The sequence below is a fragment of the Hipposideros armiger genome, unplaced genomic scaffold, assembly GCF_001890085.2.
Source record: "Hipposideros armiger isolate ML-2016 unplaced genomic scaffold, ASM189008v1 scaffold_859, whole genome shotgun sequence".
NCBI lineage: Eukaryota > Metazoa > Chordata > Mammalia > Chiroptera > Hipposideridae > Hipposideros > Hipposideros armiger.
Window position 1 is genome coordinate 794,691 of NW_017732209.1, and position 19,327 is coordinate 814,017.

Below are 19,327 nucleotides of genomic sequence, written 5' to 3' on the forward strand. Positions count from 1 at the left end.
TCCCCTGCTTAGGACTCATCTGTGGCTCCCAGTGCACCCAGGTTAAGTCCAGAATCCTCATCAAGACCCACGAGGTGACCAACCCTGCCCTGCCCTCTGCCCTCCTAGGGCTGAGCCCCACTGAAGTAGTCACAGTTCTCACTTATTCTTAAAATCACAGCTCAGATGTCTCTTCCTCCAGGAAGTCATCCCTGATGCCCTTGGCTCTCCTTCCCAGCTGTACTCACTCTGGGTCATTATTTTCTGGGGTTGTCTGTGTCCCCAAGTGGATGTGAGAATGAGGACAGGGGCTGGGACTAAGTCAGCACTGGGTCTCCAGTATCAACTAGCACAGGGCTGATGACAGAGCAGGTGCTCCAGGAATATTGAATGAATGAATGGGTGGGTGAATGAAAGAATGAAAGCACTGTGTTCAGGGTATAGCTAATTCAACATGTCTCTTCTGACATATTGACGTTTTGAGAATTGGTGCCTGAAGTTCAAACCTCTCTCTTTCCGGGCAGCCTGTCTGTTCTCCCTGTAATGCTGTTGTTCAGCTGGACCCTGTGTGACCTCATATGCTGGGAAAGACTAAGGGCCCCTCCATGCAAAAGAAGTTTCATCCCAGTCTTGTCTCTCCTGCTCCCCAACCTCACACACACACATAGGACCCAACCCAGGCTGCCAACATCGGGGCCCTGCCTGGAGTGAGTGACTTGGGCCAGGGCTCAGAGACTTCTCTGTTACTAATCACTTGGCTGCATCTCTAGGAAAAAACAGATATTACACCACTGTGAAGCTTACACAGAGCTTCAAGAGCAAGTGAAAAGACAAATAGCGATAAAGTGCACTGTCAGCCTCCCTCCTGGGAGTGGCTCCTTCACCTTCTGATTCCATGTGGCTCTTCTCAGAGAAAAATATTCTCCCCTCTCCCTCAGATCAAGTATATTCAAACACAGAGAAGATGAATTTCTACGAAGGAAACAAGTGAAAATCTTTCTTTTTTTAAAAAATATTTTTATTGGGTAATTGGGGGGATGGGAACAGCGCTGGGGAATTGGGGGGAGAGGAACAGACAAGTTGCTGTCCTTTTGTTCTTCAGTCTAGTTGTGGAGGATGTTGCTTCACTGGCCCAAGATGGCACCATCATTGCGCTCTTCCCGGGTGAGGCAGATCAGTTGCCGGCTTCTGGACAGCTGCTCACTGTGGCTGCTGGCTGCTCACACTGGCTGCTGGCCACTCTGGTAGCTCACAGCAGCCCACTGCAGCAGGGGCTGCAGCCTATGCAATGCCAGCGACTCACGGCAGCCCAGCTCCAGGTCGATCTGTTGTTCACCATCTTAGCTGTAGACGGCGCAGCGTCACTGGCCCATGTGGGATCCAAACCAGGGCCCTGCTGCTCAGGACTGGCATCCAAGCCAACTCTTAACCAACGCACCACTCGGCCAGCCACCATTATTTCTTCAAGTAAATTTTCTGTCCATTTTTCTCTCTTGTCTTCTTCTGTGACCCCTATAATGCTAATTTCATTCTGCTTGTTATTGTCCCATAAGTCCCTTAAGCTATCTTCAGTTTCAAAAATTATTTTTTTTTTGCTGCTCTGTTTGGGTGATTTCCACTACCCTGTCTTCCAGATCACAGATTCTTCCCTCCACTTGATGTAACCTGCTGTTGATTTGACCACACTCTAGTGGTTTTTTGTTTTGTTTTGTTTTTAGCTGAGCCATCCTGACACCTATTGGCAGCTCAGCAGCAGTTCAGCTCGGGCCAGGCATCAAACTGCTGTTGCTCAAAGCTCACACTCTTGAGCGAGCTCTTAACCAAATGAGCCACTCGGCCGGCCCTCTAGTGTATTTTTTTAAGTTAAGTGTTTGTATTCTTCAGCGCAATGACTTTTGTTTAGAACTTTCTAATATTTTTTCTATCTCTTTTTTGATGTTCTCGTTGTGTTCATCCATTCTTCTCGTGAGTTCTATAAGCATATTTATGACCATTATTTTGTAGTCTTTATTAAATAAATATCTTATCTCTGTTTCAAAAGATTTTTCTGGGATTTTATCTTGTTCTTTCATATGAAACATATTGCTTTGTGTCCTCATTTTGCACGACTCTCTGTGTTTGTTTCTATGTATGCAAACAACTATCTCTCATAGTCTTAAAGTAATGGTCACAAGGGAGACTAGGGACATGTTTCAGTGTGTTGCCTATGGAGTACCCTGGGGGTAGTAGCTTTCAGAGAACTGTCTTCCTGATTGTTTCACTCCCATGGACCCATAAATGCAAGACCCCTGGCCATTGACACAAAGTGTTCAAGGGGTATCCCCTGTGTGGTCTACATGGACCCTCTGGATTAGGCAGGTGAGACCCGGTGGGGTGCTGGGCTGGGGCCAGCAAACCCACATGATTAGGCAGAGGTGGGGGTAGGGCCTCAGTGAGACACCAGGCCCAGGGCAGCCTGCCTGATGTGTTTGGCAGGGCAGGGCTGTAGAAGAGTGCTGGGGTGGGACAAGCAGTACTAACATGATGGAGGAAGAGTGCCAAAAGTGGGTCCTGCCAGCGCTACACTAATAATGTAGAAGGAAAGCGTAAAATGGTACATGCAGCTCCTCTGTGCCTGGAGAGAGTTCCAACAGACTCCTGCCCCTCCACCTGACTCTTTAAGATTAGCTAATGAATCTTCTTCACTTATGGTCTAGGCACTTTTCAAAGTCTTGCTTTTGTACTGGATTCTGGGGCAAGTGAGTCTATGAGTGAGCCCTATGAGACCAGTGTCTTAGTTTCCTACAGCCCTTTGAGTTTCTTGGATATAAATCCTATTTGTATTCAAACAGACATTTTCAGTGCTCATGTATCCATGCAGGTCTCAAAGGTTGGGGTGCACGTTGTGGGGTTTAAACTCCTCACTCCTTAAAGGAGGAGCCCCATGTTTTTGATACCCTTCCTCCTTGTTAGTCACTGCACCAGAGGTTGGAATTTTGGCAAGATTGACTCTCTGCTTCTATCCATTTCAATGTGGCATTTTTCTCCTTTGTTGTACAGGAGCTGTTCAGCTATTTTTCCGATCTTATTCATAGAAAATTATTCCACCTATCACTATAGATGTGTTGTGTCCATGGGAGGAGGTGAGCTTAGGCCCTTCCTATGCCACCATCTTGAACCACTCTCCCCAAAGTCATTTATAAAAAACTTTTGGGATCAATTTTATTTGAGCTTCTCACAGTGGTTAGAGCCACTCTGTCTGCCTAACAATCATGGCACAGGAAATGCCTCACTGAGGCTGCCTGGAAAAGTCAGACCAGCTGAATCATTGCTTAAAATACACCTATACAGAATAACTGAAAAATGGTGATGTGCCTCACTTAGAAATGTGTTAACTTTTGCAAGTCTTCCACCTGTAACACCAAACCCTCAATCAACCCCTTTCTTCTCATTCATCTGGGAAACCAGACTCAATCAAATCCCACTGTCCCCCTAACCAGTCCTTCAACTCCCCTTTCCATCTATCTCCATGCAGGGTGGCCCCTGTAGCAGGGGCCAGGCTGTGACCACTGGAATCAAGCCCAGCTCCACTGGTTCATTTTCCTCTTCTCGTGCCTTTAGGGTAGGACACTGCAGTGAACCCAACAGTTAACACTCAGACTAGTTTCCCACTCTAACTGGAGAAGGGAACTTGAGAGGGCCAGAATTCATCCATTTGATGAGTTAACCGAGGGAGGATTCATTTTGGTAAAACTTGGTCTCCTTGGAGACAGTTCAGTGAGTTGTTTGGGATTTTTGTTTGTTAGATGATGGAAGGAAAGGCATCTGAGAGCTGCTGATGCACTCCCATCCATTCTCACCACACACCAACTTGCTTGCATACACTGGACCACAGCAGAGGAAGCTAAGTCCTGTGTGTCTGCCAAACCCTCCTGGCAATTCTGGGCAGAACTAATGCCTGGGCCACAGCTAGTTGAGGCTTGTCAATGAAGATCCAATTAAGCTTCTCTATGATGTTCCACCTTCATCTCCTGTCCCGAGTGGTTGTGGACACACCCTGGGGGCTGATACTCAGGGCCAGGTGCAGCCAAGGCAGACAGCCAGGTTCAGAACATGTTTCCATTTACAAGGGATAAAACACAGGCCTCCAAATGTTCATGGAGCAATGTGCAAATTGCAGTGATGGGTAGAGTATAGCCTAAGCACAGTACCTCTGGCAAACACTGGGGACTGCCATTGGCAATGCTGCTGAATACACCCAAATACATAGTGAGACACTTGTTCAGCAAACAGCAAATGCATAAAATAAATTAACCCTCAGAGTGCCATATTTGCTCCAAATGTGTGGTGAATGTGAGCAGAATGGTTGCCACTCAAAGTATATTCACAGGATAACAGGGCTAGGGGCCCACACACAATGGACAGACACACAGGTTATCCAGAAAGTCATTGTAAACAGATTTCACTTTGTTCAACGTGGATTTTGGTTTAGTGGACTCCAAACGCAGATACTCATTCACCTCACAGCCTTGGATTTGTCTATCTTTGTAAACATATATATTTTTGTCTTACCATAACATCAATGCCTAGTGTGAATATCATCGTCCAGTGTGGGGGAAGGACCAAACTCTTCATATGAACAGGGCTTGGCACGGAATGTTAGTTTCGGCTGTTTCGTTCTCCACTCAGATTACTTCTATCAAAGTTCAGCTGGTTATCTGAAGCCAAACTATAGTAATAAGGATCCTGTGGTCCTTCTGAATAGCTGCCTGCACCCCTCCACCTGAGCCACTTAGACTCTTTCCATAGGCTACAACAACTAGTTAACCCAGTCACAAAGGGGGGCCAGGGAATGGGCATGAAACCCCACAGATTACCAAGGCATTCTTTCCAAGCGGACAGTTTAAAAAAAGAAAAGAAAAGAAAAAAAACTTATTCAGAATCAAGAGAAAATACTGTGGGAGAGCCAGGCTGTGGGGATGCCCTTCCTCAGGAACCACAGCCTCCTCACCTGTTTATAGAGATCAGTGAGGCAGGAAGGCCTGCAGACCGTGTGCTTGGAATAGGGGAGGGCCCTGGTCACCTGTGAGCACAGACCAAAAAGCAGAGATGCAAACAGCAGCACCTCTATCTACTACTGTGTCTCAGGGCCTCCTGTGCACCCATAGAAGCGCTAGAGATAGCCCTCCCCAAGCAGAGACACATAACACGCATTATGGCTCAACTGCAGCCAGGCTCTTTGAAGGCCAATGTAGGAAAGAGCCAAAAACTTCCCTTTTCCAGAACAGACTTCTTACCTGCCCACTGGTAAAGTTCTTCTTCTTAGCTCGCTTTTTTTTTTTTAAGAAAAATCAAAGAGAAGACAGTAGAATCTTCTATACCTGAACCAGTCTGTGGCCAGCCAGAACTTTCCAGGCGGGACCCGTCCCTCAAAGATGCACAGTGATGCATTAACCTCATCAGCTGGAATTTGAGAGCACAACAAGCCCCCTACCAACCTACCACACAACTGCCGTCTGCTCTCATCCTCCCACAGGATTAGCCCAATTCTGGCTCTGCAGACACTGGCAGCGAGAGGTGACAAGCCCTGGGTCTCTGCGGGCTTCCTTCTTCACCCAGGGCCGAGACATGCCGCCTCCCCCAGACGGAGACACAGTGAGGTTCTCTTACACTAACACCGAGGCAAAAATGCACTCCTTCACCAAGAGTCACGTCAGGGCACAATCTCAGCCCCCTTCCTTGGGGGCTTCTAACACACAACTCTCTGACCCAAGCAGGTAGTGGGGCATGACTTGAAAGGGGAAAAAAGGGGATGGGTGTGATATGAGGAATGCGTCACAGAGCCAACTTCTTGGCCCCCCACAGCACTGTGCTTCTGTGGGAGGAGAGGCACCCATACCCCAACTGTACCTGGAGATATAGAAAAAGGCAGGAGCAGAGGTGGGGGGAGGGGAGGGTGGGGTGGTGGTGAAAAAGAAAAGAGCCAAATGGCTGTACCACTTTCTCTGAAAGTCACTTAATGCTACTCTCGTTGTTCCCCTCTACCTTGTTTGCTTTGCCAAGTCCTTGGGTACAGGCAGGGCTTCCTCTAGCTGGGGGAGCTGCTGCTCTGGGAGTCTGCGGGGTCCTGCTCATTGATGGTGCTCAGCAGCAGGCACACAGGTGGCCACAGCAGGTGGGGGTGCCCAGGCTCTGGGGGCTACTCCTCCAAGAGCAGGCAGAACTCTTCCTCCTTGTCACCAGGGGGCCACGCATAGCAGCTGTTGCAGAAGTTTAGGAGCCCATCCAGAGAGTTATTGATGAGCATATTGAACTCTGAGGTAGTTGTCATTTTGGCTCCAGTTGCACACACACACCTCAACACCCAAGTCACCTGGGAAGCAGCGATGTCTGCTAGGTGTCTTGTCCTTTCTGTCGCAGAGGGTGCTGTCCTGCTCACAGCTGTAATTTTTCAGTAGCTCCTCCTTACATTTGGAATCCTTGTCCAAGAAGACCCCAGGGACCAACTCCACTACAGTGATGAGGGGCTCCAACCCAGGGGCTTTGGTGGCTGCTGGGTTGGCTGGCATGTCGTAGGGCTCAGGGTCAGCGATGATGCTCGGTGGTCTGGTCTTGTGCTGTTCTGCTAGGCCCAGACAAGGGGCTGCTCTGCGCCACCTGGGAGCCCCTGGTGGGATCGGCACCTGGGAGTCTGCAGGGCCACATCGTGCAGGCAGCTGCTGCTGCAGTAGCTGGAAGGCGCTGTATGGTAGGGGAGGAGTTGGAGGTCGCTTCATCACTTCCTCATAAGGAAGTAGTAAGTAGTTTGGCAAAAACCTGAAATAAGATGGCAGCGCTGAGTAATTGTGGGCTCCCGGTAGGCAATCAGGTTAATGTCATGTTGCCAATGCTGGGCCTGGAGGCAGTGCTTGGCTGGTGGGTGGTGGCAGACGCAACAGCAGCTCAGGGTGATGATGATGGTCCACACCAGTCTTCACAGTAGTAGTTGTGTTAGGTAGAAGTTAGAATATGGAGGAGGAGGAGGAGGAGAGGTGGGAGGGGGTCCATGGTGCCTACAGAAAAAGCTCATAAATAGCTTTGATTAACTTCCTCCAGCCAGGGTATCTGTTTTTACAACAACAGATGACAAGAGGTGGTCTGGAGCAAGATAAGGATCTGAGTCAACAGACCTCCACCCACCTTAGGAGGTCACACCCTCCCATGGAAGAGCATGCACCACCTTTTCCTGATAAATCAACATGTAACTCCTTCACCCAACCAGCAAACTATAAGTCCTTGGGACAGGGGACATTCTCTCTCTCTCTGTCTCTCTGTCTCTCTGTCACACTCTTCTCACCTGCCCCCCTCCAAAGCTCCCGCTCCCTGCACTCAACCTTGCCTAGGCCTGTACTCTTCCCTGAGAATGTGTTACTCATACCAGGAGCCTATGCCTCTCTCTCTGTCTCACACCTCTTCCCTGAGAAGAGAATATATTACTAATTCTGGAAGCCTAAGCTTCTATCAGGCCTGTTATCTTTCCTGAAAACATATCACTAACAAACACTGCTTGCATACTGATCAGCTTGCTGACCTTTGGTTTTTCCTTGTGTTGGGCAAGAAGAACCAAGACTCCTGTAACATTTTGGTTCCCTGACTTGGATTGCACCCTTTGTCTCCAGACATTTGCAACACAGTGAGTACGGATCAGATTAGCAAGGTTTTCTTGCCTTTCCCACCTTCAAGGTTCAAGGGAGATGCCACCTTGTGGAGGAGAGGTATTCAAAAATGCTAGGCCTGTGTTTGGAGGCAGAAACAAGGACAAAAACTAAAATGATTGCTCAGGTTTTGCCTGAGCTCCAGAAGACCAAAGAGGCATTTCCTCCCTTCTGTCTAAGTTCTCAGATGTCTCTACGTGAGTAGGTGCCTGGGGTCAATCCCTAAGACATGCTTGGGCCTCATAGGGAACTCATGTGACTGTAATGTAAATCTGGCTCATCTGGGGACATGCAAAATAAGTGGTGGACAGCGAGGGAAGACATCAAGTTATGTAGAGAGTTGGGAATGACTAAAGGTATAACGGCCTTTGGGAGCCCCCTCACAGACAGCACACTTTTGACCCACAACATGGATTCCTCAGTTTATTTGTTACCAGAGAGCAGGCCCTTCTTGGCACAGTGTCAGGTTCTTGGCATCTCAAGCGAAGAATTGAACAAGACACCAAAAGGTAGTGGTGAAAGGGCAGTTTATTAGAAGCAAAAGTATACTCCAAAGAGATAGGAGTGGGCCCGAGCAACAGAGAGTCTCAAAAAGGCACCGACTGGAGGGGACTTGAAGTTTTTGTTTTCTTTTCTCTAGAATGGGCCACTCCTCCCTAGGTGTGGGGCCACTTGATTGGCATCTGTGATTGACAGGAGACTATTATGTCATCTTTTAGACTGTGCATGTTCCTTCCCAGAATTCAGTTGTTATAATGATATCAGTAAACTTCCCGGCATATGTATGATATTATAATGATGGTATAATGAGGCTAAGTTGAGGTGAAGGTTGTTGTAGCCTTTACTGTGCAGTTGTGAGTGACCAGTCTAATCTAGTTAGGTATTTAGTATCATTTAGTTTCCTTATAGTGTTTGATGGCTATAGTGGATAAGGGAAAGGATTGGGCATGGAGGGGAGGTCTTCTGGGTGGGCACTTTCCACAGGTAATGTCGAACAGCCAGGAAAGTTTAAGGCCCTAATCCTATCTCTAACTGCCTGCCTCATTTTCCCTTGAGAGGCGTGATCTTCATAAATCTCTATGGGAAGTTGAGGGACAGGGGTCTCTTTTCTGTATCTGCTTCCTGCTGAATGTGGCCATTGTCCCTAGCTATGAGGGATTCACAGAACTCTTGCCCTATCTGATATTGTGACACAGCTTGGCCCCAATACCAACTAGGGGAAGGGGAGGTCTGGCCCCTTAATGGGACCCCGAACTAGAACACAATTCTACAACTTAGCCTCTTTTGTAAACGTCTTGGAAAATGGTCAGAGATGCCTTATATATGAGTATTTTTCTATTTGAGAGGCCATAGAGGTTTATGTAAAAAGTGTAAACTTAGCCCCACTAATGCAGTGCTTACTGATCCCCAAATGATCACTGGATTAACCCCAGTCCCAGACATCCCATAGAAGGCCATTTTGCTGCCTTCTTCACTACCCCTCTACCCAGGGTCCTCAGCACAACCTGGCCCCTGCTTCTCCTGCCCCTAAAAGCTGCTCCAATAACTAAGCTCTTGCTCCTGATAGAAACGGCAGGAAAATTCAGCCTCCAACTAATACACAGACCCTTCTCCCTCACTGAGCTCAGGCAAATTAAAGCTGCCCTTGGGAACTATTCAGACAATCCAAACAAATATATAGATGCTTTCCAACACCTTACTTTAGCATATGAACTGACCTGGAAAGATGTGATGATAGATGTGGGACAAACTTTGTCAGACATTGAACAGGAAAAAGTAACCAAGGAGGCCAGAAAATTTGCTAACAATTTACATCTGTCTGACAATGAATACCCTATAGGAGAAACGGCAGTAACACCCATGGACCCTGAATGGAATTATAATAGCAATTGCCAAAAGTGGGAGAGAAGCCATTTCTTACTCTATTAAGGCGGGACTCAAGACTGGCTGTCAAAAGGCCTTTAATTATTCTAAGGTGTCTGCCATTAGCCAGGGCCTGGATGAAAATCCCATTATTACTATATGGACCAATGATAATCAACGTACTAACTAAACTTACCTCTTCTAGAATAGAGGCTTTAAAGCTACAAATGATCATCATGAACAACTATTGACTCCTGCGACACCAAGCTCTGGACACCTATCATGGGCCAGAGGATGGACCCTTCCCTCTGCCTCCTCTGATAAATAGTTAGCAAGCAGAAGGAACCCATAGAAATCTCAACATTCATTTATAGCAGGAAGCAGCCAAGCAGTCATCACCCTCAAATCCCCAAAGATTTGGGTTCCTAATTCTTGCAGGAGGAAAATGTTAAGTAGAAGTTAAAAAATGTAGGAGGAGGAGGAAGGATGAGAGGAGATCCATGGCACCTACAGAAAAGCTCATAAAAAGCTTGTATTAACTGCCTCCAGCCACGTATCTGGTTGTTGTTGTTTTTTAATTTTTTTACTCGGGAATTGGGAAGGGTAACAGTGTTGGGGAACTGGGGAAGGGGAACATTGTGTTGTTCCAGGACCCATCAGCTCCAAGTCAACTTGTTGTCCTTCAATCTTAGTTGTGGAGGGCACAAGCCTAGCTCTAAGTCCAGTTGTCGCTTTTAATCTAGTTGGAGAGGGGGGGCATAGTCCACCATCCCATGCAGGAGTTGAACCGGCAACCTTGTTGCACACTGAGCCATTCAGCTGCCCGTTGGCACCTCGCAGCTGCTCAGCTAAAGGTGCGTGTTCAATCTTAGTTGCCGGAGTGGGGATGGGTGGGCACAGTGCACAATCCCATATGGGTGTTGAACTGGCAACCTTGCTGCTAAGAACATGTGCTCTCAACCAACTCAGTGGCAGCTCAGCTGAGGCTCAACTCACTGGCCAATGTGGGCATCAAACCGGCAATGCTGTTGCTCAGAGTTTGCATCTTAACCAACTGAGACACTCGGCCGGCCCTATGTATCTGTTTATACAACAACAGATGACAAGAGGTGGTCTGGAGCAAGATAAGGATGTGAGTCAACAGAGAGCATGCACCACCTTTTTCTGCCAAATTAATATGTAACCCCCTTACCCCACCCAGTAAGCTATAAGTCCTTGGGACAAGGGGCTGGCCTTTCTCTGTATCTCTCTTTGTCTCTGTCTCTGTCTCTGTCTCTGTCTCTCTCTCTCTCCACCACCTCAGCTAGACTTGTTTTCTTTCCTGAGAACGTATCACTAATAAACCCTGATGCATACTAAATATTTTGCTGACCTTTGATTTGTCACTGCGTCAGCAAGAAGAACCGAGATCCCCATAACAGTTGCAGCACTGAGACTATCATAGCAGTGCCCTGTATCACAGATGTAGCTTTGGTTGTTGTTGGTACCACTCAAGTTTCCTTATCCTTTGGAGGTTCAGCCCTGGCTGACAGAGGGCTGGGCAGCGCCTGGAGGAGCAGGAGTGCCATGCCGACCAGGAGCCTTCTCCTCTCCATCCCCCTCCTGCTCCTGCTCTTCCTCCATCTCCTTTTCTTCCTTCTACTTTCTTCCTCCTCAAAGTCATTTCTAAAGGGAAATTCAAATCAAAACTACTAAAAGTTACCATTTCACATCTACTAGAATGATAATTTAAAAAAAATAATGGTAAAGGTGTGGAGAAATCGCAACCCTCGTACTTTACTGTTGAGAATGTAAAATGAGATCGTTACTGTGGAAAACTATTCCTCAAAAAGTTAAACATAAAATTACCATGAAAACAAGCAATTCTACATCTGGGTATATACCCCAAAGAGTTGAAACAATCACTTGTACACAAATATTCAGAGTAGCAGTATTCACAAGAGTCAAAGCGTGGAAACATCACAAATGTCTATCAGTTTATGAATGAATAAACTAAATGCATATACATTTAAAGAAATATATTTCTTGTAAGAAATGAAGTACTAACACATGTTGCAACATGGATGAATTTTTAAAACATTAGGATAAGTTAAAGGAGCCAGACACAAAGCACCACATATTATATAATATTATATGAAAAATCCAAAATATGTTGTACATGATATGAAAAACTCAAAATAAGATTCATTTTATATAAAAAACCCAAAATAGGTAAATGCATTGAGACTGAAAGCAGATTCATGGTTTCTAGGGCCTATAAAGAGGGTGGAATGGGCAGTTGCCTAATGAGTACAGGGTTTTCTTTTGGGGTGATGAAAATATTCTGGTGATGGTTACAAAACGTCTTGAATGTACTAAATGTCACTGAACTTACAATGGTTAAAATGATAAATTTTATGTTACGTGTATTCTACCACACATATAAAAATGAAAAGCAAAAACATTTGCGTGAGGTATGTGTGTCCAGAGAGCAGGAGGAACTGTCCACACCCCTGGTGCTGACCACTTCGATGTCTTCCATTATTTCTGTTGCTGGAATGATACTTGCTCTGAGTATCTTCCCTTTGTAGTGTGATTCTGCTTCCCACGTGCTTGTGCAAAGTGGAGGCTGGTCTGGTTCAACAAATCTAGAACCCTTGATGTATTTGTCTCTGAAACAACTTGTTCCCTTCTCACTGATGATTAAAAACAAAACACAGATGGAAACATGAAAGTGCAGGGCTGGAAAAATTAATTGTTTCCTCCTCTGGACTACTACTTGGATCTTGGAATACAAAGAACCATGACAATGCAAAAGAGGTTGTTGCAGAGATGTGTCTGATATGCTGTGAGAAAGCAGAGAAGAATGAATTCTGCAGAGACTGACTGGGGAAGGCTTCTCCAAGGAGGCTCAGGGGGAGATGCAGGTGCAGTAAGCCAGGAAATGATTCAGACACAATTTCCACCTCATCCCAAGTGACCTGGTAGGGCCTTTTTGTTTGTTTATTTGTTTCACTTGTTTGTTTGTCCTGTTTTTGGCAGAGGCTTTGGAGACTGAGTTGGGCGTCTCCTGGATGGAAGGCCCTAGGTTACCAAACGAGGAGCATCACACCTCTGCAGCTATTAATAGCAGGATCTTTACTAAGCAGCTGATCAGTCCCAGGTCAGGCTTTGGGAGGAGACTGGGGACTTCCTGTCTCTGGTGGCTGTAACCCAACCCCCTTCCAGCCTCCTTTTCCTGGAAACCCATCTCCACCCTAGGGGGTATCTCACCACATTTTTTTCCCCAAGCAGACCATTCCCTCAGGCCTCATGTTTATGCTCACCCCTCCATCTGGGATGCCTTCCCCTTGCCCTCACAGTGATATCTGCACTTGTCCAAAACACACCCACCCAGCATGAACGCACCCTATTCAGGAAGCAGCCTCAGAATTCCTGGTCTAGAATGCATCCTGTCCCCTCTGTGCTCCCACAGCCATTGCTTTTCCCCTAAAAAAAAAAAAAAAAAAAACACACACAACTGGACCTGATCCTCAAGTGTCTTCCTTGATGGCAAAGCCACAAAGAGATGTGATAAGTGCTCAGCAACAGAAAAAGAAGTCCAAAGGGCCATAAAGATGTAATGGGTGTACATCAATGTAATTACATCAAGATGTAATGTCGCCAGGTTCAGGGATGTTTTGGGGGGAGTGACATTTAAACTGAAAGCTGAAGAATGAATAGAATGCATGTGACGAGATTAGAGAGACAGACAAGAACCATCATGCATGACCCCTGGAACATGTGGATATGGCAGAGGGTGGGGGGGGGCAGTGACACTAAAGTTGAAGAACAGAAAGTGGAGAGAGAGTGGTGAGGCCTACAGCTGTGGGACATGGGGGTTGAGCCATGGGAGGCATCTGGGGTTATAATAAGAACGAAGCTGTAATAAGTTGAAGGTGGTGGAGAGCCACGAAAGGTATACAGGACACTTGGCATCCAACCCACGCACTTAGAGGCTCCCTGTCTGCAAAGCCTGGGCACTTAAAATTGGCTTTCCTCGATGTCCTTGTAGCTGGGGTTCTGGATACATTTGAAGCTCTGGGCAGCACAACCATGGAGTCACCAGGTGTTTCCACAGCAACAATCATGAGTTCAGGCAATAGCTTTGAGGTGCTGAGAGGATGCTGGGGCTGCAGAAGTAAAGTCCAGATCCCTGAGTTACATCAACAGTGCTGGTCTGAGTGTCACAGCCTAGAGCCTGCTCCTCCAGCCCCTGTTATGACAAGTAAGATCTGGTTTTATTTTAAAGATTTTATTGGGGAATTGGGGGAGGGAAACAGTGTTGGGGAATTGGGGAAGGGGAACAGCCAAGTTGTTGTTCTTCAATCTTCGTTGTGGAGAGCTGCCCCTCGGCAGCTCGTGGACTCTAAGCTCGATATGCTGTGTTCAATCTTGGTTGTGGGTGGGCGTAGCCACCATCTTATGCGGGAGTCAAACCTGGCAGTCTAGTTGTTAAGAGTGCACGCTCTATCCACTGAGCCATCTGGGCGGCAGCTCAGCTCAAGGTGCCAAGTTCAGTCTTAGTTGTGGGTGGGTGTAGCCCACCAGTGAACAGGCATCTTGTTGTTACACCAGCTGAGCCATCCTGACAACTGTTGGCAGCTCAGTGACAGCTGAGCTCGGGCACAGCATCACTGGCCTGTGTGGGAACTGAACCAGTGGCCCCGTTGTTCAGAGCTTGCACTTTTAAGCCAACTCTTAACCAACTTAGCCACTCAGCTGGCCCAAGTGAGATTTTTTATTTTTTTATTTTTTTTACTGTGAATGGTGTTTTATTTAGTCGTTTTTGGTTACAACTGAAACTCTGGGAACTCAAAATTAACATCGTTGCCCGGGAGCTTCTTATAGACGCCAGAGAAGGTCACAACCTTGTGCTCCATGTTGTTCTGCTGGTCCTCCAGAATCGCATCGTGCACGGCTGTCAGGGTGCGGCTCCTGGGACGCTTTTGCTTATTTTTTATATGGCTTTTTCGAGTTGGCTTAGGCAGAATTCTCCTCTGAGCAATGAAGACAACGTGCTTCCCACTGAACTTTTTCTCCAATTCGCGGACTAGCCAGACTTGGATTTTCTGAAAAGATTTCAGTTAAGGAACAGGGACGAAGATTATAATAGCTTTCCGACCACCACCAACTTCAGTTTCCTTGGCTGCCGTTATGTTCAGCTCCCGAAGCTGCGCCTTGAGGTCCGAGTTCATCTCCAGCTCGAGGAGCGCCTGGGAGATGCCGGACTCGAACTCGTCCGGCTTCTCGCCGTTGGGCTTCACGATCTTCGTACTAGAGCTGAACATGGCTTTTCCTTGGTGAGTGCCGGCTTGGGAAGAGCGACAAGTGAGATCTTATTTCCATGTTTTACTTGGAGGATTTAACCAGGGCTGGGGTGGAGCCAGACCACCCATTCTTTGGTCACCAAAGTCTCTTTCCAGGGAGAGAGAGGTCACTTACTAAAATCCTGATGATGTGTTTGGATCAAAGCATTTACACAGCCTTCTCTTCAGCCAACAGAGAAGGCCCTTCTGGCCCTGGGGAGCCCCAGCCCCTCTTACATACCTGACATTCTTTATATATACCTGAAACCACCACATTCCTGCCTGTTTCCTGGGAGTGGGGCTCCCTGAGACCAGTAGGAAATAACAGCAGATGCTATAATGAGGGATATTAAGTCAATAAATTCCTGAGGCAAAAAGGGTGCCAGTAGGAAAAGAAGTGAAAGCAGAAAATGCCAACGTCCTTCTGGGTTTCCCATCCAGGAGCCCAGCTCTGCCAGCCCTGACAAGGAGCCCTGGGACATTGACCTGAGTCATGTCCAAAGATTTCTGTGAGCAGGGCCTGTCTGTACTTCCCACGGGTGCTGGGCCAAGGGGTTTGGAGATTCCTGGACTGGGATTCAGGAGTGCTGGGTCCTGTTCAAGCCAGTGTCATTGATCAGTAGGACCTTGGATCAGTGTCATCCTTGGATTCAGGTAGCAGGATGAGAGAATAAAACAAATGGCTCTTTAAAGTCAGGCTCTTACACTTACTTCCAAGAGAGCCAGAAACTTCTTGAGCCATAAGAAGAAGCAGAGTCCCAACAGTTACTGACGGCTTCAACCAAGACAGGCCCGGTCCTGCCTCACAGGTGCAGGCTCTCATGCAGAAGACAGAGCAGTCCCCAGACAGTGAGGCCCCACGGTGGACACAATAGGAAGGGAGTCTCTGAGGGAAGTGGTGGTGAGAGATTGGCCAGGACTGTGTGCAAAGGCTTCTTTGGTGCTTTGAGAAGGGGCTGAGGAAGAATGCAAAACCCAGCTTCTCTCATCCCAAAGCCTCAATGCTTTTGAGTTAGTGGCTCTCAGCGTCCACAGATCTCAGGACCAGCCACTGCCCTTCCATCAACACAGCATCCCAGACCCCCAGCCATGCTCTGAACTCCCTCCACTTTCCTGCCTTTTAGTGACTCAGCTCTAGGCAGGAGTGTAGGCTGGGCTGTCTCTATTCAGGCACAACCCCAACCCTGCCCTAGGGGATGTGGTTTCTCACTCTCCCTGCTGGAACCCCAGATGTGGCAGAGGCACTCAAGCCTGGGTGCCAGCCTGCCTTGAGCCATCCCAGAAAATATCTGGAGCCAATGCTATGAGTCATGAAACCTTTCTCCGAAAAACAACAGGAAGCCTGGCAAACAAGATTCAGCAGCTAAGTTTGTAGCATTTGCCTAGAGCCTTTTCCATTCATGAATTTATTTACCAATAGGCTGCTACTCCCCAGGAAAAAAAAATAAACATTACATCATTACATGGCTTCCAATATCTTCGAAGGAAAGTTTCAGTAAGCAACCTTTGATGAGATTTTGTGCAGTACACACAAATCAATTCCTAATCTAGTTGTTTGTTTTGTTTTTTAATAATATAGTATTTGACCAACTCACGTGGTGCTATAACCTACTAACCTGTTAAATCCACAGTTTGGAAAGCACTTCTCTACTCTGTGCTGCAGAGAATGGAGGCCAGAAAACAGGAGGAAATGTGGGGCTGGGAGGGGAGCATGCTGTACCTCTGGCCCATGGGAGAGAAAAAGGCTCTGGTAATTGCAGATATTTCTGCTATAATATCTGGTCTCCTACTCCTGTCTTCTATTCCTGTCTACCTTCTTCACAGCAGACAGATACAGGGATGTTTGTAGACACAAATCTGAACACTTTCCTACCCTGCTCAGGATCCAGCCATAGTGCCCAGTGCACTGAGCATAAAGTCCTGAGTCCTCCCTGAGGCTCACAAGGGACTGCCCCTGCCCTCCAGCCCCTCTCCCCACCCTGCCACCCACCCTCTAGGGGCTCAGCCTTCCTGAAATAGTCACAGTTCTGGCTCATTCTTTAAATCTTAGCTCAGATACTCCCTCTTCCAAGAAACCCTCCATGAATTCCCAAGATGAGTGATGATGCCACCTACCCCGGGCTCTCTCAGCCCATGGGTTTCCCCAGCTCAAGCCCGAGCCCTCTGAGCCATCATGGTCTTAGGATGATCTGTGACCCCCAACAATGGGACACTGTTACCGAATCGCCTCCCAAAATTCAGATCCATGTGCCTGATTCACTAGTTAGCCAAAACACTGAGACTTGGGTGCTTGGAGATAGAGAAAACTTTATTCAATTTGACCAAAGCGAGAGGGTGGGAAAGCAAGATCTGTCAAGCTTGTCTTCCCCAAAGAGTAAAAGTAGAAAATGTTTATGCAGCTAGGGAGTAGGGGAGGCGGAATTTCAGGGAACCAAGGAGAAAGTCTATGTTTCTTCTGTCACAGGTAATATTTTGTGCAGCCAGACTTCTGGGCATCAAAAGCTGGTTGTGGGGCTTCTAGTAAGATGTCAGAATAGACAGACGCTGTGCTAACTGCATCCCAGGATCACACCATAATTACAAATATTATATAAGATATTCAACTTTGGAATTTCCCTGGACACTAGATGAACAGAACCTTTAAATGAAGGACTTAAAGTGGAGGCCACGTCAAGTCTGGTATGAGGGGGGGAGACGAGAGAGGGCAAACCTTGTGAGGGACACCTCAGTGGCGGGGAGCTTCTCCAGTTGGGGAAGAGACCGTCTGGCCCCACACCACGCTCACCAGACCAGAGTTACTTTGCCAGGAAGAGGAGTTCTACAATAGCTGGAAGTAGAAAATAGTGAGGACTCTCTTTGCTCAACTCGGTGAGGCTGAGGGCAGCTGGAGAACCAGTGGAGCCGGCAAACTGACTGGATTGCTGGTGAGCACTGACTCAGTTCCTGGTGGAGGGAGTAGCTTTGTGAGCGGTGCCCAGGAGCCTGTGGGGAGGTCTGAACTGAGTGCCTTTGGTGCGGGAGCTGGAGGTTTTTTGGACAATTATTCCCCTGGTGTGGAGCTTGCACATGAGTAGTGCCGAGGAGGGCGCCATTTTTTCAGGGCTGGGTCCTCCCACAGAGGCTCAGGTCTGGGACTGCACTGGTCTGCTGTAATTGGAGTAGGAGTGCATGTGTGCATGCGTGCGTGCATGCGCACACACGCATACAGCCTTAGATCCCCACCTTCCGCACTGCTTGTGTTGCGTAGCCAGGGAAATGCCTGGCAGGTGCGCTCTGACTCCAACAGACTGCTTATTGAGACCGGGGAGTATGCGACTCACCTTAGGTCCCCGATTTCCGCACTGCATGTGCAGAGTTGCCTGGGTGGTGATTGGCTGTTGGGCGGCTCGGCCTGAACTGTGAGTGGCTGATTGGGACAGGCTGAGATTGGGAGTTTTCCTGGGAGTGAAGGGCTGTGACCTGTGTGACTGCGTGATTCAGCAGGGGCTTTCCTGGCGAGTTTATGTGGGCTGGCTGCCAATGCAGGAGTGCATGCTGCTCTGATTTGGTGGGGGCCTCTGACCACATCCTGTGGTGCATTGGGGGCCTGCTCCGCCCACCTAAAGCTGTGTTGCCAGGGGGACCCTGAGCCCCTGGTCCCTGGCCCTTACCTCCACAGGCCACAGAGGGTTTTTTGCAGCAGCAGACAGCCCGCAACAACCGGTGAGGATTTTTTGGTGGTGAGCATGGTTCCAGAGCACACAGCAACTAATTGTGGGAAGCTCACTTCAATTCTAGAGGGAGGTCGGCGCATGATGCACTGAACCCTTCCCCCAAGAGCTGGAGCTGAGTCACCCAGAGTCTCTCTATTGCTGAGCAATTGGTCTGCAGATTAAAGTGGGTGGGGAGCCCCTCCCCTTTTTTCTTTTTTCTTATTTTTTCCCCCTCTTTTTCTCTTTTTTCTTTTTCTTTTTTCCTCTCTCTTTTTCTTTCTTTCTAGGTGATCTAATGCATTGAAGCAATCAGAGTAACAGCCAGAATGAAGAAACAAAGAAACATGTCTCAAGTAAAAGATCAGAAGAAACCTCAAGAAATGGAACTAAATGAAATAGAGGTATCCAACCTTTCAGAGACAGAGTTTAGAACACTGATGATAAGAATGTTTAAGGAACTTAGGGAAGACATAAAGAAGGATGCAGAAATCATAAAAAACAACCATTTAGAACTAAAGAATACAATAACTGAAATGAAGAACACACTCGAAGGAATCACCAGTAGATTAGATGAAACAAAGGAGCCGATCAGTGATTTAGAAGACAAAGTATCAGAAATCACCCAGATGGAACAACAAAAAGAGAAAATAAAAAGCAATTAAACTAGTTTAAGAGACCTGTGGGACAACATCAAGCGCAACAACATTCGCATCATAGGAATACCAGAAGGAGAAGAGAAGAAGCAAGGGATCAAGAATGTATTTGAAGAAATAATGACTGAGAACTTCCCTAC

The 19,327-nt window shown here is 47.4% G+C and overlaps 2 pseudogenes; both read right to left on the reverse strand.

Annotated features, from left to right (window-relative positions):
• Positions 1–6,046: 6,046 nt before the first annotated feature.
• On the reverse strand, positions 6,047–11,110 carry LOC109374716 (WW domain binding protein 1-like; annotated as a pseudogene).
• A 3,216-nt stretch (positions 11,111–14,326) lies between these two features.
• On the reverse strand, positions 14,327–14,827 carry LOC109374718 (40S ribosomal protein S7 pseudogene; annotated as a pseudogene).
• Between the last annotated feature and the right edge of the window lie 4,500 nt (positions 14,828–19,327).